This window comes from Pteropus alecto, unplaced genomic scaffold (genome assembly GCF_000325575.1).
Source record: "Pteropus alecto unplaced genomic scaffold, ASM32557v1 scaffold40, whole genome shotgun sequence".
NCBI lineage: Eukaryota > Metazoa > Chordata > Mammalia > Chiroptera > Pteropodidae > Pteropus > Pteropus alecto.
In genome coordinates this window covers 10,002,955-10,029,595 of record NW_006431919.1, presented here as the reverse complement: position 1 = coordinate 10,029,595, position 26,641 = coordinate 10,002,955, and the positions used below count along the sequence as shown (strand labels likewise).

General features: G+C 33.6%; 1 pseudogene; it reads left to right on the top strand.

Moving 5' to 3' along the window:
- Window positions 1-17,023: 17,023 nt before the first annotated feature.
- Window positions 17,024-17,166, top strand: LOC112475295 (annotated as a pseudogene).
- The last annotated feature ends 9,475 nt before the right edge of the window (window positions 17,167-26,641 follow it).

The window sequence follows — 26,641 nt, the reverse complement described above, 5'->3', positions numbered from 1 at the left end:
GCTATCCCTACACCAATCTCTGTTCACCTATCAAGGCTCCTAAAAATACAAATTCAGTCTTTGTTGACTCTCTTGGTTTTGGTGAGTGTCAGTGGGGGTAGACTTTTAAACACCATGTTCTATGTGGAGGAAATTCTTAAATAGTAATGCTATGTAATGCTAATTCTTTTGAAAGGTTAAAAAAAAACCTCAGTGTGCCTTATATAACCTGATCTATTTATACTGTGTCACTAAGGAGAGTCAGCTGCATTTATGTTCAGGGTGAATAGAACAATTTATTTGTACCTTCTCATGCAATTGATCACTACCAGTTTACCCAACCAACTGAGAACACTGAGTTAGGTCATGAGAATTGTTTAGATGTATTAAAATGTTTGGAACTGAATGATTTAATTTAAAAACTATTTAACAGAAGAATTCCATGAATAGAGATATTTAAGCAACAGAGTTCCTGTATCTTCCTCTAGTATCTATTAAAATGTTAAGTTCCATCAGAAGATATTATACGTGACAAAAGTCAATAAGAGACTCTTGCAGTCTCAATCCCAGACTGGATGCTTTCAAGCCACCTTGAGTATTTCCAGCACATGGTAGTCGCTGGTGACATCATGTGAGTTTTTTAATCAATAATAAGCTCTATAACTGAATATAAAGTAAATTCTTAAATTGTGACCATAATTTAAAATTCAGGAAGGTGAGGAAGGCGATTCTGGATTACATGGCTTCTGAAAAATCTGACTATGATTTCATAGAACCATTATGTCTCCTTCACTTATGTTTGGAAACCCCCATGATCAAACAAATACTATTATATTTGCATCCCTTCTCTTGGCCTTTTAAAATTCTTGTATCTGTTTTATTACTTATGGATGTTTAACATATACTCTCTTCTGTTTTAATTTTTCTTATAATAGAGAGCTTGTTGTATGGTGCACTGTGTGGAACACATTACATGCTGTATTTCAATAAGTCTTTATAACAACCTTATGCAATAGGGGCTATTTTTATACCCATTCATGGACGTGGAAACTGAGGTTTGGAAAGCTAAGTGACCTGCCTAAAGCAATGCAGCATATAAGTGATGGAGTGGTGATTTGGATCCTGACTACCTGACTGCAACTTCCACGTCCTTACTGTCCTTCCTCCTTTGCTCATTTTTCTGCCCATCCCACCACATATGACTGCAGAACCCAGGTGTTGGGAATTGGAGATGAAAACAAAGGGAAGCCAGTGTCAAATATTGCAAGTCATTGACAGAATTAAAAATAAATTATTTTAGAATTAGAATTTATTTCAGTGCTTCCAAAGTTTTACATATCTTCTGAATTCATATTGATAAGAAGGAGCCACTGTTATATATATGGAAAACATATTTCTCCTCCATGTAGCTGCAAAGACAATAGGAAACCTATTGTCATGGCATGCTGAAGGGCAGGCTGAGGAGGCCTCCCCGCAGTCAAACATTTATTACACAAAGGAACACTCTTTGAAAATTTGCTATTAAATCTTTCATATTGTTTCATATCTCACTAATGGGCTTCTGTTTAATTCAGTTTTATTTATTCTTTGCTTATTTTATTACAGTAAAAGGATGCCATTTATAACCTCACAAATTACATTCCTTTTTATATTTGTGTTGTGTGGGAGGTTTTTTTGTAAACCTTACAAAGCAAGGTGTAATGAAAAACAGCCTGCAATTCAAGAAACTAATACAAAGAAAAAAGTGCTTTGAAGAATGGAAACATAAACAAATACAGAATAAATAAGCAAAATGCACTGTCATAACCCCACATTTTGTAAGTATTAAATTATACATTATTTTAAATCTTCAAATTAGTATTTTAGGTTTGACAAATGATTTTAAATTTACTATATTTTCTCAAATAGAATGACACTCAAGTTTATTTTTTTCTTATTGTTTTCCTTTGTAATTTTTTCTCCATACATATCATTTCTGTGTCTTTTGTAATATGTACTTCCATTTCCATCAGTCAAACTAAGTAAAATAAATTAGGTATGAACCAAGTACTGAGAAGTTATGTAAATCATACAACTTAAGTATAACCCAAAGATTCTATCAAACTAAAATAACAAATTTGCTAAAAGAAGTATATTCACCTTTTTAAAACAACCTGAAAAATGACAGATTTATAAAGATGCAAAGGCAAAAACCTGGCTCTAAACTTTCTCATCATTTCAAAGTTCATGCAGTCTTAAAACTTCTTCTATAGTATAAACATTATTTTCACTGCAATGAGCCCAATGAGGAAATTATACAAAAAGGGGTGTGAAGAGTCAGGATATAAAGTATCTGCATAAATTTGCATCACTTACACATCCAGAAAAATTTCACTCGCCAGCCAAATTTAGTTTAACAGAGAAGAACATTTTGATTCAGCCTCCCAATTCTGACTGCATCATTTGCTTAGGAGAGCCCTGTATCATCTACGCTTAGAAGAGCTTTTGCTGCTGCTTCTGTACACCTATCACAATCTGTTGCACATTTTGGGGAAAGTATTTGCTTAATGCCTATTTTCTTCTACTCTAATAAATTTCACAAGGACAAAACCATTGTCAAGTCTTCCCCCTGTATATCTTTGTGCCCTCTCCAGTGCTGAGCATATAATAGGTATTCATTAAATATTTTTTAAATGAACAAATGAATATATTGGATATCTCATCAGACTTCTTAAGAGAAACAAAAAGCACATCATCCACTGGTCTAATTTAAATCCTCTTATTCCAGTGCTGTGCCAGTTCCCTGATGAAGCTGGCTCATTCTGGTGACTGGGAATAACAGGGTTCACGGGAATTAGAGCTACTGCCTCACGGTGGATAGTTTTGGCTCAGAATAGATTCTGAAACTGTTTACACAGTGTTTAGGTTTGGCAAATGAATATTGGGTTAGCAATTATAATGTTGTATAAAAATGTTTTGAACTTTGGTACAGTTTGGGATTCAATTCTGAAGGTCGTTTAGTTCAGTTTTTAGTTACATTTTGCATACTTCTTAGAGCAAATGTATATATATAAGAATAGATATAGATAATAAATAAATATCTCCTGTGTCTTACATAAGGATATATGTTCAAATGAACCATTCTGGGGCTTCATGCCAATCATTTTTCGAGTATGATATTGTTAAAATAATGTAAGAGGCAGAATTAGGGGACCTCTTTGTACACATGGACTTACTGTCACCTACTTCCTTTATATGTTACATTAAGGCGAAGATGAAGATATTTAACTCAATGAGATGTAGATTCCCATTAAGCTTTAAAATTCTGAAAATAATTTGTGCCTCCTATACTAATTTGTGGAAAGTGCATGTCTACATAAAAGTATGTGAAACAATATCTACAGATACAAGGTTATAAATATATATCAATTTCCAGAATAAACAATATAGCAAATCCTGAACTGTTTAGAAAATACTTTATAGCTCTTGGGAATTCAGTTTATTCTACCTAGCTATAAAGTTTATTTCTTTCAGAACTATTTTGTTAACTAAATCAATTTCTGATTTATAGAATCAGAGAAACATTTCTGTATTAATTTCTAATGTTTAATTTCACTTGGTATGCCTAAGCCCGAATTTAGAATTGCCCCATTGGGTAATTTCTGCTCATTATCCCAACCTTCAGCTCCATCTAAATGGAAACCTATTTGTGTGTCTCTTTCTTTAGGAGTGAGCAAAGATAATGAACAATGATTAAGTGATGTGTTCAGTTAATTAATACATATATTTTAGTCTCTCATTTCATCTGTTTTATTGTTTTCTTCCAAAGCCCTCCTCTTGAAGCTCTGCAGAGTGGCCAGTTTTCTAACTCTTTTTCCTTCCTATCTTTTCAGCTAGGGCTTTTTCTAATTCAAAAATGCAAATGTGTTATTGTGCTTGCTTGCTTTTAAGCATTCTGCCATTTTTCAAACTGTGCTTCGACTCAGCCATAAATATACATTTGAGCATATGTGAATCTCAGGAGCCCCACAACCACCTTAGGTCACCGCCACCAACTGTGACCTCACTTTTCTGAACTCAGAGCATGTGAACTACCTGTGACTCTCACTCAATAATTAATCATTTCTGCCTTGTAACATTTTGATGTATACTTAACATCATATAGTTATATGATTTATCAGTGTATCTGTGCCCAGCCACCTCGATTAAATCGCATGCTCCTCGAGGAATAGTCAAAGTCTGTCCTACAGAATGCATTGTAAACAAAGAAAATGTGTGCTGATTGATTATTTAATTGATCGACTCTATCTGTTTAGCTATGAAGGAGATCAAGCAATATGAATAATGAAAAGTTAAAAATGTCTTCTCTAATCAGATTTTCTTGAATATATTAGCTCCTGGGAAGCAATTGTGAGAGTTCTCAATAAAGTGTCTACAGATTTCTTTGCCATTATCGGAAAATGTGAGGACAAGAATAAGGTATGAGAGAACATAAGATGAATGTTATGCTTTATTTCTTTAACTGTCTTGCTACACTTCCAGTCCTAATTTTTCTACATTTAAGAAATAGTGCCCCAAGAAGTTAATAGTGTGACTTCAATAATGGCACCAAGGGTCAAATAAATTTGAGAGTAACTGGCATAAGCAACATCAAACAGGTTTCTTTCTTGCAGAATTCACAGAGCTTTTAATATTCTCATACTTCCAAAAAGGTGGGGCATAGAATATAGTACACCACTTTACCCAAATTTGTATAAGTGTAATTTTTTTAAAGCATGCTACAAGATCTTTGTGCCATAGTGGTTTTTTTTGTGGAAACCCTGAAGTAGAAATTTCAAGCACATCTTACATAATCCATAATATTTGGAAATGGATTGTCAGTTGCAGAGGATCATTTCTTTTTTTTTGGACAGAAGTCCAATATTAGCTTAGGTTAGGTCATTTGTTTAGTACTTTGTTTAACAATATAAGGCAGATCCTTCAACCCTTCTCTTTCCTACATGGCCATTTACTCCCATTGTGTTAATGAGGTTTATTATTATGACAGTTATTGTTTTTCTAAAATTCATCTCATTTCACCAACTGGCTTTTAAAACTCTATATCATTTTTGTCTTCTTCCACTGTGTCGTGATGTCCTCTGCAGATTGTGTAAACTTGTCTACCTGTGTTGGATAGTAGTCTTAAAGCCAGAAGCTCTATATCTAAGTGATTCATTCACCTCCCGATTCATTAACTATGTAATCTAATTTGTTACCTTTCTCTCTAAGGCTCAGTTTCATCCTCTGTGTAAGGTTGCATAATGATCAAAAATTACATGAGAGTTTTTGTACTTGCAAGATGTTATTTTTATGTCATTTTACAATTTTTTTGCAATTCTTCATATTTTGGTTAATGGGAAACTGTTAATAGTTAAGTCTAGGAATTGAAACAGGAAGTGGTAAAAAGCACAAGGGAAACTTCTACATTATACCTTTCTGTGCTTTTAGCAATTTTATTATTTTTTTTAATTTATTTTTTTATGGTGACATTAGTTAACGAAATCCAATAAGTCTCAGCAGTACACTTTAACAACAAGGCATATATATATTTACACTGTGTGTTCACCTCCCATAGTTAGATTTCTTTCTGTCACCTCATATTTGACCCCCTTTTACCCCGTCTACCTCTCCCTTCCCCCCATCCTCTACTCTCTGTTAACCACTAGTTTATAGTCCATGTCCATGTTGAAAATCAAATGATATCACTTACATGTGGGTTATTATTATTTTTAAAAACATTTTCCAAAAATATATAAAGAATATAATCTCAAACCAAGCACCATGGTAATATCTGTTTATTTCAAATAAACAGATATAGACTCAAGCCTAAAACCATAATTTAAACAAATGTGAGACTTGCAAGGGCAAGACAAAATATTGATAAAAATGTTAACAGCCTATTCAGTTGTTTATAACTCAAGACTGAAAGAGCTAGCTAGTGCCCAAATCCAAAGAGAATATACACAAATGATCTGCCAAGGCATAGTTCTCATCCATGTACATCTTTGATGGGGAAAGGCAGTGTCCTCTCAAATCTTTTATGGATTTGACAAAAACATTAATCATGGCTTTTGTTTGTACTATGAGAGCATCATTTTTTAAAGGAACCTTTCTCATGTTTCTCACATTCAGATGCGAATCAATTACGTCCTTCTTTGCCTTTGGATAAAAATCAAACAAAACATCCATTAGCAAATTACCTTCATTAAACTCTGGGGACACTTTTAATAACACTTTCAGAAACACATGGAGCCCCCAGGGGAGAAAGTTGCTAAAGGAGCTGATCATGGAATTAGTAAAAATTTACTCTTACACCTGAAAGATTTTATGACAAGTAATATTTTCATTAATAGGCATAGTTTTCTTTCCTCAGATTAAAAAATGGATTTACTTTTAGAGAACTGTAGCAATAAGTCTGTCTTACTGCTTATGTCAAAAAAATTGGGTTACATTTCGTCAATGTTAAGATGAAATTAGCAAATAGACTATTTGTAAAAGTATAAGCATATCTGTGTGTGTGTCTGTGTGTGTGTGTGTGTGTGTGTAAAGTAAGTGTAATAAGTGATAGAAATATCTGTAGCTCTGGGTGAACATTCTGTGCATGTTCTTTTGCAGCCCTAAAATCAGGTCTATCAATAAGTCTAGAACCCTTGTACTTACTATATTTTAATAATAGTTTGCTTCTTCAATTGCCTTTGGCCTTTAACTACCCTCACCTTTTCCATTTCTATTGGAATTAAAGTGATGCAAGCTTTATTAGAATTTGAGAAGTATTTGTCAATATAAATAGAGTAAAATTCTTAAAAGAGTTTCTCCTAGCTGGGGCTTTCAGAAACCTTGACCTTTCAAAGAAGAGCTCTAGATTTCTTACCATTTAAAGAAAGTTATGCCATATAATCTGGATTTGATTTTTTTGTTGAACGTGGGTGGGTGGGTGGATGGATGGATGGATGGATGGAAGGATGGATGGATGGATGGAAGGATGGATGGATGTATTCTCCTACTCTATAAGTTGTCTTTTCACTATCTAAATGCTATAAATGATGTATTTTGATGAACTGCAGTTTGTAAAATTAATGTAGTCCAATTTATCTGCTTATTTTTCTGTAATTAGTACTTCTTGTGTATATTCTGTTTTCACCTGGTCAAATATATGTTCTCCTATGTTACTTCCAAAAAGCTTTTGTTTTTTAACTTGTATATTTAGATCTATAATTCCTCTGGAAGTGATTTTTATTTATGGTGTGAGATATAATTCATCTTTTTTTCCATATAGATATTCAGTTACCCCAGCATCATTTGTTGAAATCAATAAAAAAGGGGGAATATATAATAGAAAAATAAACAAGAGATCTGAATAGCTCCTTCACACAAGAAGACATCCAAATTAACAATATACATGCAGATGGCCAACAGATATATGAAAAGATGCTCAATATCACTAATCATCCGAGATATGCATATGAAAACCACAGTGAGATGTCACCTCACACCTCTCAGAATGGATATAAATAAATGAACAAATAAGTTTTGGCAGGGATGCAGAGAGAAGGGAACACTCATGCCCTTATGGTGGGATTGCAAATTGGTGCAGCCAGTACGGAAAACAGTTTGGAGGCTCCTCAAATCATTAAAATAGAACTACCTTATGACCCAGCAATTCCGCTTCTGAGTATTTATCTGAAAAAACGCCAAATACTAATTTATAAAGATATATGTACCCCTATATTTACTGCAGAGCTATTTACAGTAGCCAAGATACGAAAGCAACCTAAGTGCCCATAATATATGTTTGGATAAAAAAGATGTGGTACATATATACAATGAAATATAACTTGGCCATAAAAAGGATGAAATCTTACCATTTGCACAAAATGGATGGACCTAAAAGGTATTATGCTAAGTAAAATAAGTCAGAAAAGGACAAATACCATATGGTCTCACTTATATGCAGAATCTAAAGAATGAAATAAATGAACAAACAACAGAAACAGATCTATAGAGACAGAGAACAAACCAGTGGTTGCCAGATTGTTTGCCGGCGGGCGAGGCGGGGGGGAGGGGTGGTGGCAGTTGGGAAGCTGGGTGAAAATGGTGAAGGGGTTAAGAAGTACAGATTGGTAGTTACAAAATAGTCATAGGGATGTAAAGTACAGCATAAGGAATATAGTCAATAATATTGTAATAACTAAGTATAGTGCCAGGTGTGTACTAGATTAATCAAGGAGATCACTTCATAAATTATATAAATATCTAATTACTATACTGTTCATCTAAAACTAATATAAAATAATATTGAATTTCAAGTATAATTGAAAAAATAAAAATAATTAAAAAAAAGAAAAAAGTAAAGTGATACTTGTAATGAGACTTTTCTTTCAGTGTCTTCTCTATAGAATGAGTTAATTTTGAGGCTGAAAGGGTACACTAAAACTACTTAAATTATATATTATTTTTAAAAGATTTATTTATTAACCTTCAAAGTTTTATTATATCAATGGATACATAAAATATTCATTTTTCCCAAAGATAAATTATTTTACAAATATAGTTTGTGTCAATCAACATTAAAACAAAATTAAAACCTTTATAATAAAGACTAACATAAGTAGATGAGAGTTATTACAGATATTTTTGTATATTGATTAGTATTTTATCTATGTTTCTAATATTGTAATTCACAGATCCATTCTGTTATCTGACATTGGAAGAAAAGATTTGAACTTATGGCTGCATTCTCAAAGAAAAAAATCAGTTCCTTCTGAAACGCAAAACAGTAATTACAGGCCCTTTTTTTTTTTTAAATAAGAGAATAATTTCTCATTTTAAGTTCAAGGCATTTCCTTGAACAAGAGGGCTTCTCTAAAATATCAGTTCAAAAGATATGTACAAGTTTCCCACACTTGATAAAACATTGTGATTTTAGCTACCACAGAAATTTTTCAGAATTCTTTTTTTGCAATTGTAACAACAGCAAAAGGCCTATATTGCAAAACAGTGAAATGCATCACGTAGATAGAAGTTTAGACTTAAAAATTCTGTTAGATAACCTGCATTTTATTGTTGTTTTACTATACAGATAGCATTTGAAAAATCCATGTAATATAATACTGTGAAATATTAAACTTTTTGTCTGACTGCATAAACTATTAACTGTATAAACTGAAGGCAGAATCTGATCTCAAAATCTGTTAGACTCTGTCTTAAAGTATTATAGCCATAAACTCAGATTTATACTCACTACCAGTGCAGCCTCATCTCTTGTTTTTCCTTTTCCTTTTCCTTTCAAAGTGAAAGGAGAAAATTTTCAAGAGGCAATGGTGAAGGGTAATTAGGACCAGATCATATAAGACATTGTAAGCAATGGCCAAGAGGCCAAACTTCATAGTTAGAACGGTAGCAAGCCATTAAAGGAATTTAAGTAAGTTTACATGGATCAAACTTGAGTTTTACAAAAATTAACTTAGCTGCACTTTAGAGAGTGGATTTTAGAAAGGCATGACTGAGTCAAGTAGAGCAACGTGGACATGTTTGTGGCAGGAGGAGAATAACAAGCTTGGTGATGGAATTGTGTGTTGCAGGGTGCAGAATGAAAGCAGTAAGTCAAGTTTAACACCTGTGCTTGGACAACTGACCATATGAAAAAAGTTCCATTCACTGTTAGGATTTTAGAAGAAGGAACAATTTGTATTGCCTCCTTTATCTCTTTAACAGTTTATGAATTGTGAATATAGTGTATTACATAGCATCCCCTTCTTACATTATCAATCTTTATATTATAAATACCATGTATGTCATAAATTATAAACAAAAGGATATTTAAAAAACTTAAAATATATGTATAAATGCCATTAGTAGGTCTTACAAAATGGAATAAAATTGCATTTTGTCATGAAATTCATATATTTTTGGCTATCAGTTTATAGATTCGATATAGATTCTTTAAGTATGCTTTTTTTTTCTGAACTGTCCAAACTGCTTTTAACCTCATCCTGTGTATTTTACACTTTCAATATTGAATATTTCAGTTTCAGAAATTCCATTAGGTTCTGCTTTATGACTTTCACCCACCTCCTCATTCTGTTCCTCTTTTCTTTTATATCCTTGAATATTAGAAATTCCTTATTTGCTAACTCCACCATATCAGTCCCTTCTGAGTCTTCTCTAATGACTGATTTTCCTCCCAGCTCTTGCTCACATTCCCCTCACTTCTTCACCTAATAATTTTACAAGAGATTTTTAATATCACACTGTTGAGACCTATATTTCTGCTCTTTATAGATTCATGTACTTTATTCTGTCTGGCAGTGAGTTACTTGCAGAACATCTGAATCCTTTTAAAACTCATTTAGATTTAGCCCTCCTGCAAAGTCATGATCAGTGCTCTTTGCTTAATGGTCTGAGTGTTCAACCAAATTTATTTCCTGGCTGCTTAGAATTTAAATTCTCCCAGCTCTGAGTGAACCGTGAGAATGTTTTAGTTTACAGCACCCCAGTTACATTTGCCTTGCCTTGTAGAATTTCATTCAAGGTGTACCTGGTTTAGTGTTCAACATCAGACTCTCGGGCCTTTTTCTAGACTTTTGATGCTTTATCTCTGCATAGCTCTGTTTTCTTTGGTGCTCTGACCACAAATATCATCTGTCTCAGGCTCTTCAAACTCCAGACTCTGTCTACTCAACTGATTAATTTGCTGTGTTCTATTTGGTTTCCTTATTCCTGAGCTGCGATCCATAAAGTACTCCCAGAAAGCCAAGGTAATTGTAGAGCTCACCTCACATTTTTGTCTATTCTAAGGGCTCATAATCCCGCCTAATGTATTGATCAATGTCTGTAAGCAATTGATTCATACGTTTATCCACTTTTTCATTTCCCATCATGGGATATCAAGTCTGGCTCTAGTTCATCATGGCCGAAAATGCCACATCTATATTTAAATAACACCTAGTGTCTCAATTACTTGTTTGGTTTGAGAAGATAATGTAATTCTCTAATTCTTATTTTATTCACTGTTAAATATGAACCTGGCAGAAACTAAGTATCACTTTCTTCCTGCTATACTTGCAATAAGAAGTGGCCAAGTGACTGTCTTTTGTCCAATACACTATGAATGAAAGCGATGAAAAGTCTTTGAGTCTTGTCCCATCGAATATCACCCAATGGCTCTCTACCCATTCCTTATCCCTGTTTTTTGGATTAAGGAGGAATGATTCAAGGACTTGCAAGATAAGTTCACAAAATGGAAGGCTAACTGTGAAGAGCATCCACATTGTATGATTGCAAATAAACATATTTGCTATATAGGTCTCTAAACTCTTAGGGCAGTTAGGCCATCTTGACTGAATGAGTGAATAATAATAACACCTATACAACACATTATCATGTTATGCCAGTGCAATTAAATAAAATTAGAAACATTGAAATAGATAAGTGCCTGTTAATGACAAATCTTAATGCTGTTATTGTTATTCTTACTAATCCTACTGTATGTCTTACTATTTTTAATAAAAATAACAGGTATTTTAAATAAATATTACGTTCCAGATATTTCATAGAGCAAGTGCACAAAAATTTCACTCAATTTTATATCTGCACATATGCAATAAATGTATATAAACATTGCAATCCTTAGTTATCTTGTAATATTTTCAATTACTTTCGAATGGAAAATTTATTAAATGGAAATTTATTAAAGGTATGAGCTTTTAAGGCACTGATAGCTTCATCAGAACCATCCTATCCTTTGCTGTGCCTAATCTAAGATATATTTTAACTTTAGCTGTTTGAGTCTCAGTGACCTCTCAGATTTAATATAGTGCACTCAGTATGGCCAGAATAGTCATCTAGAAACCAAAGTTGAGAATTCTTTGCTGATGAGGAAAATATTGACAGTAACAATGTATCAACTCTGATGGTCTGTGAGCAGAAAGGAATAATTATTCCTTCTTCTAACTCCAGGCTTTCTCCTTGAAATGTATTTTCTATTATTAGAAATTAAGTAGACTTTAGAATGTCACTTGAATTCTCTACCTCAACACTGTACTTGGATGATTAAGCAGCCACAAGGATTGGTAATGATCTGAGTTTGCTTTTAATAACAGGTGCCTTAAAGTCACGTCAGGGAGAGAAGGGTGTTTAAGAAGGTGGTGGTTACTTTAAACTGCAGATTAAACAGATTGCACAATATGGTCTTCTATGCAAGGCCCAGGGTGCCATTGCACACCATGCATGGTATGTTTCCAAGACCTGTCTCATTCATTTCAGGTACCCTAGCAAGAACATCTTAAACACTGTAAAAAGTCCAGCTGTTTGTGATATGGTAAAAATCATGCATTTACCAGTTGTTAGTGATGTTTTCTGTCTTGGCACTTCATTAGTGGTTTTATGTATTTAGTTTAAGCAATTAAAAAAAACTGTCAAAGTATTTGTTTATGTCTCAGAAAAATCTGTTCATGTTAACCAGCTTGGATAACAAGTTTTTATTCTTTACATCTTAAGGAAAAAAAAAAACAAAACATTTCTCTATTAACTAAAAGGATAGTTTCCCAACTTTGGTGTCCCCTGGTAAATAGTTGGAAAACTGTCATGTCTCTTACAGATTATTGAAATGGAAATGTAGAAAGAGCAGGTGATGACATAATCACTTTGAGATAACTGTATAATACTTTATTTCATAAGGTGATGTAAAAATAATGTTATACTGATTTACATAGAACACTGAAATATAGTTATGTAAATGTATTACATAATGTAAAATACACATTTATATATATGTAATACATGTATATATATATTTGTGTGTATTTATAGTAGTAAAATATATGACTATTACAATGGATCTCATTTTAAGGGCTCAACAAAATTATCTGGTCTAAAATGTCCTGCAGTTGTCCTGAGTCTGTCTGTCAGTCTCTCTCAAACTCTCTAGAACCTGAGCCAGTCAATGGCCTTGCAGCTTGAAGGCCATGGTCGCCCAGGGTCTTAAGTGTTAATCTTCACCACAGAAATATGCTGCTTTTTTTTGGTCACATTTAAGAAGCTTTCAATTTGGTAAGTTCATTATTCTTTAATAAAGAGTTAGCAACGTCCCACCGTGTGCAGCAGTTCTTCTAGGTCCTAGGAAAACAGTGAGCCCCTGCTTTCATGGATGCTGCAGGCCATGAACGTAGCAGTTAAATTCACACAAATCTGTCAGGTTGCATCTATGATAGGTGCTATGAAGGGCTGGTATTTGGTCATGTGAAAATATAGGCAAATTTGCCTGAGTAAGAGTAGTCATAAAACACTTTACCTAGAAATTAATGATTGATTTGAAATCTACATAAAATAATGAATGAGGCAAAAAGTAGACAGTTTTCCAAGTACAGGGAACATACTTGTGCAGGTTATTTTAATGAACTGGAGATTAATGTCCTTCACATGGATGGAAAGCTGTCACTACAAAGAGCTACGTCTCTGTTGCTCTCATTTTTATAGAGCTCCAATAAATTTAGGGAAAGCAAAATGAAAACTAAACCTCAATTTAACTCCAAAGTACAGTTATTTTTTAAAAAGTCAATGATGTTTATTTTAAAGGTGAGATTATCGGATGATGTTTCTTCTGGCAATATGTATTCCATTTTTTTACATCCATTTGCTTTTAATTGCTTTTTCGATAACAGTGATAAAAAATGCTAGCTCACAAAAGTAGCAAATAAAATAAAAATTGGAAAAACTTATTTGTTGGACATTAATACCCATTAATAATCAACAGGATCCTGCCAGACTCGTTGATGGAATTGAACTTGAAGCCTTTCCTTTACTCACACATTATTTTTGTCAGATTTCAGGTCATCCATAATCTGAGAGTTAGTAAAGGAAGAGAAATCCACAAATCAACTTTAAAGTCATTTAAGAAGAATAATTAACCTTCAGAAAAGTTTGACACTTCTCCCGTGTGCCATTTTTTTACCTTCAGAGAAGACAACAGGGTTCACCACTAAGAAGCACTTCTTCAGCACAGGTAAGTCCAATTTTTCATTGCCATGAATACTTCACTGTATTAGTTTAGTAGCCACCTTAGATAGCACTTTGAGGTGGCTGAATGGATGACTTTGAATAATAACATTTGTTTTATTCATGTGAGTCAAGTATTTCACTAATTAAGCATTTATAAAGTCCTTATTGTCAAACTATTCAGTTGAACATTTTTCTTCTCAAAAAAGTGAAATTTATGCTTGAATTTTATTCAAATATCCCTAAGATTTTTTGCTATCAAGCCATAGATTGTCTGTATAGTAGAATAATCTCTTGAGAAAACTTTAATTGGTGACTTTTAAGCCAGTGGGCAAGAATTATTTGAAGATTGCTGACAGCATCTTTTATGTCAGTTGATGCCTATGGGTTACAATGACAGAAGAATTTCTTATTCCAAGAGCAGCAAACTAGATTTGTTGCCAAGATCCCAGATGGCCCATACTTTTATTACAGGCAAAACTTTGCTTGGCAATGAAACTTTCTATCATTTCAAAGATCTCAGTTGCCTTTGCAGTTTCTGAAAGGACTTTAGAAAAAAAAAAGGAGGGGGGATTTTTTTTTTGATGTCGTTAGCATGCATGCAGTAAAGAAAAATCAAAAGTTGGTTACAGTGAGTAAAATCAGTAGTTCATTTGTTGAATGATGAAAGAAAATGGTGTCATTGCAATTATACTGTGCTCTTTGTCAGAGAGTCTTCGAATGTCAGCAGACACGTAATGGATGTCATCATTTATGAAAGGTTTGCTTTAATTTTCTTCCTCTGCCCTAAGCCACAAACTAGATTAATTCATACACCTTAGCCTACTAAGGTTCCACCTGTCAGCGGCCCTGCTTTGAGAAAGCAGTAAGCAATGATACATAATTCAAGTCAAAGCATTTTTATTGGGGCAAACCCAGACTTTTGTAAATTTTCAGCAATTTCGAACTGAGACTTTATCTCTTAAGAAATGATTTCCATCATCTAAAGTGTTTCTTAACATGGGAAAAAGTAAAGTGGTCCTTCAGCTTTTATTACTTTAGGCTCCTTTTGTCAGTAGACTTGGAATGGAGTGTGCTCCATGTTATATGTGTTTGTGTTAGTTAGGGTTCTCCAGAGAAACAGAACCCAATAGGAGATGTATATAAAATGAGATTAATTATCAGGAACCAGCTCATGTGACCGTGGAGGCTGAGAAGCCCCGTGATGCAGGAAAGCTGGTGGTGCAGTTCGAAGGCCTGAGAGCCAAAATGCCAGTGATGTAGATTCCAGTTCAGGTCTGAAGTCCTGAGAACCAAGCATACTGAGGGAAGTAGAAGGTCAGTGTCCTGGCTCAGCAGGCAGGCAGAGAGCAAATTCAGTCTTCCTCCACTTTCTGTTCTATTCAGGCCCACAGCAGATGAGATGGTACCCACCCACACTGGGGGAAGCAACTCACTTTACTCGGTCTGTTAAAAATTATTCTCACAGACAAACTGCAAAATAATATTCAATCAGATATCTGGGCATCTTATGATCCAGTCACATTGACAGATAAAATTAACTATCACAGTGTTCCTTTACATTCAGAAAGCAAAGTAAAAACCAAGTACATGCAACTTATTATTCTTTGTTTTCTGTCAGTTTCTACTTTAAGAAGACCTAAAGCAAAATAATAATAATAATAATAATAATAATAAGATACCATAATCATAATGGTGAAATGCCTTTTTAAAAATTTCCATCAAAATGTAATGGTGCAAGCGCTCATATCATGTAAAGAATAACAATTGTGTGTTATGTGAGGATGGCTTTATGCTGCCTGGCACACGTTTGGCAAGAAAAGAAATCATAATGATGTAAGTTTACATAATTATTAGTTTCTCACAAAGAAAATTCCCTAACAGAAGGGGAAAGAGAGCAGGGGAAAATTATTCCTGCATCAGTACTCTATAAAATCCATTTATGTTGACATAATTGAGGAGATGCTAACATCTAACTACCATTCTGGCAGAGAAGCAGATATCATCAGCTTGAAATTAAAATAAGTCCCTGAAGATGAATTAATATAATAAATGATATTTCCTGAATGTAGTAGTTGTTTCCTTATGGTATTTCTGTGTCTCCTCCAGGCACTCTACTCTCTTTTTTTAGCCTTAATTGGCTAAACAGGTTTATGAAGTGCCTTATCAAACTTGTTATTATTGTTGTCATCAATGTGCCAAGCATTGTACTAATTGCTATGTCAATCTATCAATCCATCTCTCTCTCTCTCTAAGTATATATATGTGTGTGTGTGTATATATATACATATGATGTATATATGTGTGTATATATCTGTATATATATGGCTACATATTTATTCACTGAGAGTGAGAGAGCAGATATTATTGGCACTCAAAACCTTAGTGCCTCTCACCCTAAAATAGTTATTCTCTATCATAAAAATGTGTATATTATAATTCACAAATGAATTTCTGTTTTCCCATTAACATCATGATTTCAGAGATTATAAATTTTCATTTCCAAATAATCTTTAATTTCTTACAGCATCTAATATTTTAAAGCTAATTTCCTTTTTATACCAAGTCTCTTTACATTCATTAATCAATATGTTGTAACTAAATTAGAAAAATGTTTATTCAGGTAAACTAAATAATTTAATTCAACAGAAAATTCACTGACATTTTTGTATTAACTGATAATGCTAAAACTCCATTACCCAGAACAGAAAAACAATTTTAATTTTTAAGTTTGCAATAAACTTTCCAATGAATCTATTAGTAAATCGAAACTTTTATGACATTAATCATAGCTACCATCTATTGTTTACCATATTCTAATTAACTGTACATATATATTTTATATATATGTGTGTATAATTTCATTTTAACTTCTCAACTATACTGTGAGGTAACATACTCATTTCCATTTTACATATGAGAGAATGAGAGAATTGAGACATATATATAACTTGCCCAAGACTAGAGAGATAGTAAATAAGTGGGCATTTAAAGCCAGATGAGACTGATTCAAAATTAAGAATTTTAATCAGTCTATGGCCATGCCACCCTGAACAAGCCCGATCCATGCCCCCTGAACAAACTCGATCCCGTCTGATCTCGGAAGCTAAGCAGGGTCGGGCCTGGTTAGTACTTGAATGGGAGACCACCTAGGAAGACCAGGTGATGTAGGTGTAAAAAATAAGGGATTGTAAACTGACAAGGTCCTTGCAATCTGTGAGGTCAACCAAGGGTGGCCTCGCCTAAAAATAAGTTAAAAAATTAAAAAAAAAAAGAATTTTAATCATAATGTATATACTATATCTTTGGTCCATGAGAAATATCTGTATAAATTTAAGCTTGTATTCCTATCATAAAAAGTGTAGCATAATGATTCTGTAATGAACACTTCCTTCACAATTTAAGAATTTGATAGTGTCTCATTCTCAACAAATTTAAAGATTAGTGTCACATAAGTTGTCATTATAGCAACTTGATGGGTCAAAAGCAATTTTAAAATGAAATAGAATAAAAATGAAAGAAAATATGTTAGTATTGCACACAGAGCAAAGGTAAATATGTGTGTATTATATATATATTCATAATGGTATCTATAATATATATTTTTTCTTTTTATATATTATATATTATATGTATTTTATGTATATTACATATGCATCATAACCCAATGGAAAATGTTTGAAATCTACTGGTTTTGCTAATTTCTTTTGGATACCCTGCTAATTTCGTATGTCTCTTTTGCTTCTAAGTTTTTTCTAGTCCTGATAAGGACCTATATTTTCTGTAGTTTCAAAGTTAGACAGCTTGGTAGAGCAAGATGCTGAGGTGATCTTTAAGTAACTGGAGATGTTCTCTGTCTTGAATATTCGAAAGTATATGTGACTCAGGAAAATATAAATTCAACAATCCTCCTTTCTTCCTATTACCTGAGATGAAGTATTTTCTGGAGCTTCTTATAAAATTTGTTCAAAATGTACTCTTATGAGATCAATATAAGATATCACATTACTCACTTCTATACAGAATTGACTTCATGAGAAAAACGCATTCATCCAAATTCCCAAAAAATTGTTTGCTTTTGTTTTTTTCAGGCTCACTCTGATATCTACCAGAGACCACTACTCTTAAGGAGGAGGGGCCTATGAACATAAGTTTTACTTAAGAACGGGAAAGTTCATTTGGAAAAAAAACCCTAATTATGATCATAGGCTACTCTTCTGCCTTTGAGTTTGCCCTTTTCTGGTGTTTACTTTTAAGCAAAATCTGTGTGTAAATTTAATACAAAGTGCTTTATCATTCACGGCTTGATGAGAAAATGACATTCCCTCACACACCAACTGAAATGGGAATATACTTGTTCCTACTCTGCAGGCCAATATACTTCACATATTCACATTTCAGAATCTTAGCAGTTTAACACAATACCCAACGCTAGAGCATTTCTTTTCCGCAAAGCGGCGAGGGACAAAGGGCAAAACCATGACCTTTTGTAAGTACTAGATTTTCAAATGAAAATAGATAATAGTCATCTATTAGGATATATGATTAATTTTCCTGTGTAATGTGTATTTGACATAAAATGGACCTGCATACTCTGGTGTCCTTGGTATTTGTTAAGTAATTTCTCTTGCAAAATCTGATGTCCTAGAGTGACACACTCCATTTGGAAATTTTGATCCAGCAGTTAAAGTCTCTTCTTTTCAGAGTATCGCACGCATCTTATTTTTAGTAAGAGAGGCTAATCTGTGTGATTATCTTCTCCCTCCCTCCCTCCCTCTCTCATCCCCATTCCCAACCTTGGAATCTCTCTATCACTTACCAGCGTGTTAAGATGCCTCTCACACTTGAAGAGCTGTTATGAGCTGCTGAAAGGAAAGAAATAGCAGGTGTAGACTGGGAGAGTGCAGTGTGAAGATTCTGTAGAGAAGATGGTGCTTGCAAGAAACTCAGAAATAATGAAGATGATAAACTCTGGCTCAGACCTGGTTCCTACTAGATAAAAATAAGTCAGTATTGAGAAAAGTCCAGTGTAGAAAAATCTGATAAAACCCATATTTTTATACCATGAACTTTCAGTGGCTAATAGGCTAAAATTAGTTCCCCTTTGAGTGACTATTAACGATTTGAGTGAGGTCTCAAATTGTTGCTCACTTGTCTTATGGAACAGGTCATTCTCTATGACCTCCTGGTTCTATCCCCATGCTGCTGATGCTGTGATGAACCTCAGGAATGCATGAATCTACAGCACCTAGTGACCACCCCACCATCCCCCTCCATGAGTTCAGTGGAAGAGAACCATTCTTCTTTCCACTTAAATTCATTTCTCTCCATAGTCATTCACATAATTTTCTGACATTAATACTTCTATTGGACTTATTATTTAATCAGGCTAAAATAAAATTACTTATAGGATGTCAGGAGTACAATTTAGGTAGACTAAAACAAGCTAATGCGAATTCCTTTCACTTTACTAACCTTGCAAACATTTGGGGGATCTTGACTTCATGCAGTTCAACGGCAGGAATCCGCTTATAAAATTTGGGATTTTGCAGGATTTGGTTAGCCTGATATTTTCCTTTTATCATACTACTGAAAAAAAGACTTTGAATCCAAATATTAGAAATATTGCAAGAGAAGTGTAGTCTGATTAATAAAAACTTTTTATCAGCCCTTGTTCAAAGAAACAACTTATACTCCCATTACATAAGATTTTTATCTAGTTGTTTAGGCATATTTTTAAGGACTGGCCTCTTGACAACATTTTAAAGTGAGACTGAGTTTACTTCCTTAAAAATATCAAACTTTTAATATTAAATAATTTTAAATTGAAGTAACGGTCAGGCAATATTTCTAAAATGAAGTACCCTGGATTCTTATTTAGACTTTTCTCGATCCAGTAAATCAGTGAAATAGCTCTTAGGATTTGCAAAGAAGTTGTAGATTCTAATTAACGATGAATTTTCTGTGTTGTGGCGAATTAAAGAAATAGTATGGATTAATGGAACTCAGTAATCTAACAGCCGTATTTTACTCAATAAATTCATTTGAACTGCTAAGAAGTAGCTAGAATGATTGATTTAATATTGATTTCCTTTTCTTTACTCTAAAAAAACATTTAGAAAATGTTTGAGAATATCTGAAAGAAAAAAAAGAACAAAAGACACTTTCACTGACTATATGCATGTATATGCATATATACCACACACACACTCACAAATATATACATTATTATGGGATAGGATTCTTGTCCCTAAAATTGGCTATTGTATATAGATTGGAACGGACTCGCAGCATGAAAGTTTGACAATAATATTAAAATGTTAGCATATTATCACTTTTCAACCATGAAAAAATATCTATATAGACATATTCTATATGTTTAGAGTCTATCTTAAGGAAATTATCATGGTGTGGGCAAAAACCTAGCAACAAGAAGAATTACGGCATCTTTAATTTCCATGAGAGCAGAACATGTATTGGTTTTGTTTACTATTGTATCTCCGATGCCTTACATGATACCTAATAAATACTCAGCTGTCAATCAACACGTATTTAATGTATGTATTCATGGATAAATAAATGCATGCCCTTAGAGAAATAAGATTTATCCAGAATCAATGGTATTAAATGTTGAGGATATTAGTGAATGAAAGAACCAAAGTAAAGAAAACGATGGGCACGATATAACAAACACTTTTTCAAACATAAACGAGATATTACAACTTATGTCTAACAGAATTTCTAAAAAGCGAGAACAGAGATAAAAAGTTAAAGTCAATATTCAAGGAGATAGTAGTTACAATTATTCAAAATTGATGAAAAAAAGGAGAATTAATAAAGATACATCCACATGAAGACACAATGTAGTGAAACTTTAGAACAACAAAACAAATAGGAAAATGTGAAAGCATCAGAAAGAGAAAAAAATGCATAATTTATTTAGTGTTTAAAAAAACAATAGAAAGAAAAGCCATATATACAAAAATGATGCATAATTTTACATAAATACAAAAAAAATCTGAATAAGCTTCTAATTAACAATATGAATCCATAGTTGAAAATCAACCCATGATATTAACAATACCAGCTCTAGATAGACTTACAGAAAAATTGTCCAAACTCTAAAAGAAAGGATAGTTTGTATCTCAAAGAAAATATTAGGATAATAGAAAAATAAGAAATATTTCCAAATTATCTTATGAGGCAAGTATAAAATTGATGCAAAAGCAAGGCAAGAATGACATGAAGAATAAAGTTATAGTCTAATCATACTTGCAAACTTACATCCCAAATTTCTAAAATAAAGAAGATAGAAAACCACTTTTAGATGCAGAAAAAAATCATAAAATTCAAATCAGTCATTATAAGAATTCTTATAAAGCTAAGAATTCAGAAAAATTTTAATCTGATAAATGGTATATCAGAAACTTTTTATTTCCTGCCCCTCAATCTCTCAGTCTCCTTAAATTTTGTCAGTTGCTGTGACACTTAGATTTCTGAAGGATATCAAACTCTTTTGATCTTCAATAAACACTTCACAGTTTCTGCCCAAAATTTCTCTAATGTCATGGATTAAACATCTACAGGAACCTACCTGGTACTAAGGTGTGTATCTGGGGTTGCTGAATCATAATGGTAGTTTAATTTTAATTGTTTAATAGTACCGTTTAATTTTAATTGTTTAATATTACTGTTTTCCATAATAGCTGTACACCAAATTACATTTCCTGCAGTCACTGAGATAAAACACTCATATTTTCAACTTTTAGTCACCAGTGGTCATCTTATGTTAAAACATTAAATCCTTCAGAGTAGGGATAGTGTCTTTCAACTCTTTTTAACCAATCCTGGCACAGGGCCTGGTATTTAGTAGATTCTCAGAATATGTTAACTAAATAAAAACAAACAAAAACCGTGTACTCAAAGACTTTAGAGAGCTCAAATGGCTTAAATGGCCAGAGGAAAGATTCCTGCATCCTGTGCAAAAAAAAAAAAAAAACACACCAGAATTTTGGATTGATTGAATTAATATTCCCAGAACAGAGAAGGTTTAAACTATTTAAAACCATCTTAATTAGAAATTCCTGAAAATATCTAAAATGAGAATTTTTTTTTTTTTAAATAAACAGGCCTTGTGTAACCTTAGTGACCATACCATCTGTTAAGCATTTTAGTAACATCACTTACAGTGAATTACATTTTCTAAGTTTGGCTCATCATTCATCTGTTCTGTATGGTAAATGGCATGGCATTTTTAGCATGTTCCAATTGCAAGTAATTTAGCATTTCTGAAAGTCCCTTGGTGATTTGAGTCATATTCAGACAGTAATTATGATTTGTTTGAAAATGGACCATAATGCGCGATTATTGTATCATATACATTGAAATGCATTTATTGACTTTCTAAGTTTTGAGTACAGTAATTACTCTGAAATGAAGCAAAGCCAATTTTACTTGTTTTTATCAACTTCAAAATGTGCAAGTTAATGGAATTTATATACAGTACTGACAGTTTTTATTGGTTTACTTGCTCTGACTGTTGTGAACATTAGCATCCCAAATCAATACATTACCCCTTTGATTTGATGACCATCAGAGGAATAGGTTAGGTTTTTGTCTCAATTTTTGCACATAGGTGATACTTTAGATCTTGAGAACAAGTCAGGATGGAAAGGGCTTTTCTCCTTCATAATATTTCTATGATTGCTCGAGAATAATGCTCTCTCCATGCTCACTTCCCATGAGCCCCATGTAAATGGCAAATTTAGAGCCAATGGTGAGATGAAATTAGGACATTTACATTCCTAATAGCTCACTAATGGGTTAAGTCTGTAATTCATTCACTTGTTCTTTTATTTATATGTATTCAGTAATCACACATTGCAGGCATGGAAGAATTCTCAGCAGAGATGAAAGATATGCTTTCTACCCTCACAGAGCTTATAATGTGGTATAGAAGAAATGCAAATGAAAAGGTAGGGTAATATAGTAGTCCTCTTTATCTGTTTCAGTTACCTGCAGCCAACCTCGGTCTGAAAATATGAAATGGAAAATTCCAGAAATAAACGACAAGTTTTAAATGTGTTGTTCTGAGTATGGTACTGAGCTCTAATGAGGCCCACTCTGGGCCGCCTGGGACATGAATGATCCCTTTGCCCAGCGTCTCCATGCTGTATACCCTCTCCAGCTATTAGTCACTTAGTAGCCATCTTGGTTATCAGATAGACTGTTGTGCTATTGCAGTTGTATTTAACACTTACAGTAGCCTAACAGAGCATTATAACACCTACGTCATTCACCTCGTTCCATCTTGCCACGTAGGTATTGTATCATTTTGCATCATCACAAGAAGGGTGAGTACAGTATGATAAGGTATTTTGAGAGAGAGACCACATTTACATAACTATTATTAAAGTATATTGTTATAATCATTTATTATTATTATTAATCTATTACAGAGCCAAATTTATAAATTAAACTTTATCATAGTTATGTTTGTATAGGAAAAAAAACATGTATATAGAGTTCAGTACTATCCACAGTTTTAGGCATCCGCTGGGGGTCTTGGAACATATCCCCCATAGATAAGGGGGTTCTACTGTACACCAATATATGCTGTTACCCAAGAAATAAGGAACATTAAGAAAATGTTTAGGAAAGACACAAGACCCAGTTTGGGGGATAGGAAGAACTTCCTGAACAAAGTGGCATCTCAGTTGAGAGCTAAAGGACAAATAGGAGACACCTCATCACTTAAGTGATGCAAGCAGAGATTAATGTTTACAGACTTATGTGTAAGATCAGATCTTCATCCTATGAGGAAAAGCAGTCTGGACCATGAAGTCCACAGAGTGCCAAAACAGTCATAACCATTTCTAAACATCACTACTTTCCATCTTCATTGGAAATTGCGGTATTCATTGTTAAATGACTCAGTAGCAGGTCTCATCTTAGAATGAATAACCTTGTACTTTTGCTCTCCTTTGAGAAAAATGCAGAGTTCTGCCAGCTTTTCCTTGTTTAATCATGTGTTGAATCTCAAGAGCTCTTTTTAGGACACTTTTTTTTTTTTTTTTTAATGAGTCCCTTAGCAAATCAAGATGTTAAAATCACACGTCCTCACCTGAATACACTTCAGAAGGCTTGGTGCTGTGCACGAGTCTTCATTAGGAGAGTGACGGAATCTTGATTCTTATTTAATTTAGAGAAAATGATACCTCGTGTCTGGGCATGCTAGTTTGTGGATTTAAAAATAAATATGAGATCTCAGAGTCAGGTGGACTTAGCTCAGGCTGTGGAATTCTGAATAGGAAAAATGATCCCGTGATTAGGACAACTTAGGGGAACTATTTTTATTCATTTTTAATTCTGCATTTTTAAAAGATTCTCATATTATTTGCAAATTTACCACAAGACGTGTTTGTATATGAATGAGACTTTTCATGACATATATTTTTTTCTACACTGAATTAGAAGTAAATATAATTGATTTGTAATTAGAACTCAGTATGATTTTTAGCAGTAAATCTCTTCCTTTCCATTTTGTCATTGGTAAAATGAGAGAGTTGATTTAGAGAACAAGCTCAAATACCTGACATACCATAATTTTCACACTCTACATCCATGGCAGGTATCACTAGTCAATCACAGCACTCTTTGCTACTGAGGTCAAGTGCAGCTTCGGAATCATTCTTAACACGGTGCTCTAGGCAACTGTGAATGTGCGAGAGCTAGGACATAAGGTAAAATATATTTATCACCGTTTAGCCATATTACTTAGACCTTTTATGCCACTAACAATCCTTAAATAGAATAATTCTGTAGAGTACTATATTGGTTTTCGTTCTTAATGTTGCTTTTATGCAAAATATAGATGTCCATTAAAAAAAAAAAAACCTCACACAAGCAAAAGAATAACAATTACTACAGATCTCATGCCTAGAGATAGCTAGTATCAATATTTTGAGAATTTTTATTTTTAGTACTATATCCAGTGCTATTTTTTTCTTGAGTGCTTTAATTGGACTGTTTTTTTTTTTTATTTTCAGATTTCTTGCTACTTATATAAATAAGATTTCTTTATTTCAAACATCTACGGATTAATATAATTCCAATCTCAAATCATTTTGGTGATTTTTTTTTTAATGTCAAATCTCATTTTTACTGGCCAATTTTTGTCTTCTCTTTAAGAAAGCACATACTGATCTGACCACCTAGGATCTTATAACTAGATACCAAAACTCTTCCCTATAGAAGGACCTTTATTCCTTTGGCTTTAGAAGTCCTCACGTCTGAGTAGGCCCGGTCAATCTGCTAAATCCTAAGCCTAGCAGGTACCTGTGGCATATTTTGTCTTCATGGTCCAAACTGTTGATAACCTCTTTGGAATTTAGGGCAAACTTTTCTATTCATTTTTGGTTAGTACTTCTTTTTTATCCTCTTTATAGCAGAAAGGTAATCTTTCTAAGACTCAAATTGGATTCTGTGACTCTCTGGCTTCAAATACTTCTGTGAACTACTATTTTTCTTAGAATAAGATCCTAATACTGTAGTATTGTATATGACATTATTTGTGATCTGGCCCTGGTGACCTCTTTGTCTTTGTCCCTAGAGGGCCTATACCTCTAACTCATACTTTAGGCCAACTGAACTGTTTTCAGTTATCAAAAGGACCATACTCTCCAGAGCTTTTACTCCATTGAACACGATATTCTCTTTGTATCTGGCAAACTTCTAACTTCCAGAAGTTTGTTTTTCAAATACTATACACTAGTTATCCTTTTTGGGAAAGCCTTTACTCTCGGATTAAATGGGGTCACCTTTGTTTGTTTTCTTAATGTTTTCTGTAATAACAATTATAGCCATTGTAGAGTATAGAGGACGTTGTGGGTGCTTAGGATTCACCTCAAGAACAAACGGCTTCTTAGTGTGAACATAAATAATTCTCTGCCTGAAGACTTTTGGGGTAGGACACATGAACCCATGCTTAGGACAAGCCAAAAGTATAAAGAATTAATGCCCAGGGAGTCTGTTTTCTACCAACCGCAGCCTCTGAGTTGGATAAATACTCTTAGTTTCCTCACCCCATAGGATGTGAGTGGGAGGTTGCTCTGATGTGTGATCTTGTGATGTGCACCACCATCCCCCTGAGCTCCCCGTAGGGCTAAGCTCACAGTGGTAACTAGCTTGGTAATATAAGTACTCTGGGGTCACCTACTGAATAAATTATTGACCCTCAAATCCTTGTCTTAGAATCTGCTTCTGGAGAACCCAAACCAAGACAAAGACCAATGAGATAATTCCTAGCACTATCATTTAATGAATACTACCTTGCAACAGGTACTGTATTCAGCAATTGTCGTGCATTATCTCACTTGATCCTAGCAACAGCATTAAATGGGAGACTATTCTCTCATAACAGATAGAAACTGTTATTATTCCTTTGTAGTTTGGAACTCATTTTGTCTTATATTTTATGATATTATCTTTCTACAAGACTGAGTAACTTAAAGGCGGAAGTCGTGTCAGTAGATGTCAGCTAATTATGTATGTATTTGGAAGAGCTTTCTTATTTCTTTAGAAATTACTTGAAACCCAAGGATCTTTTATTTCTGTCTGAGAATGGAAATGTCAGAATAATTAGTATGAT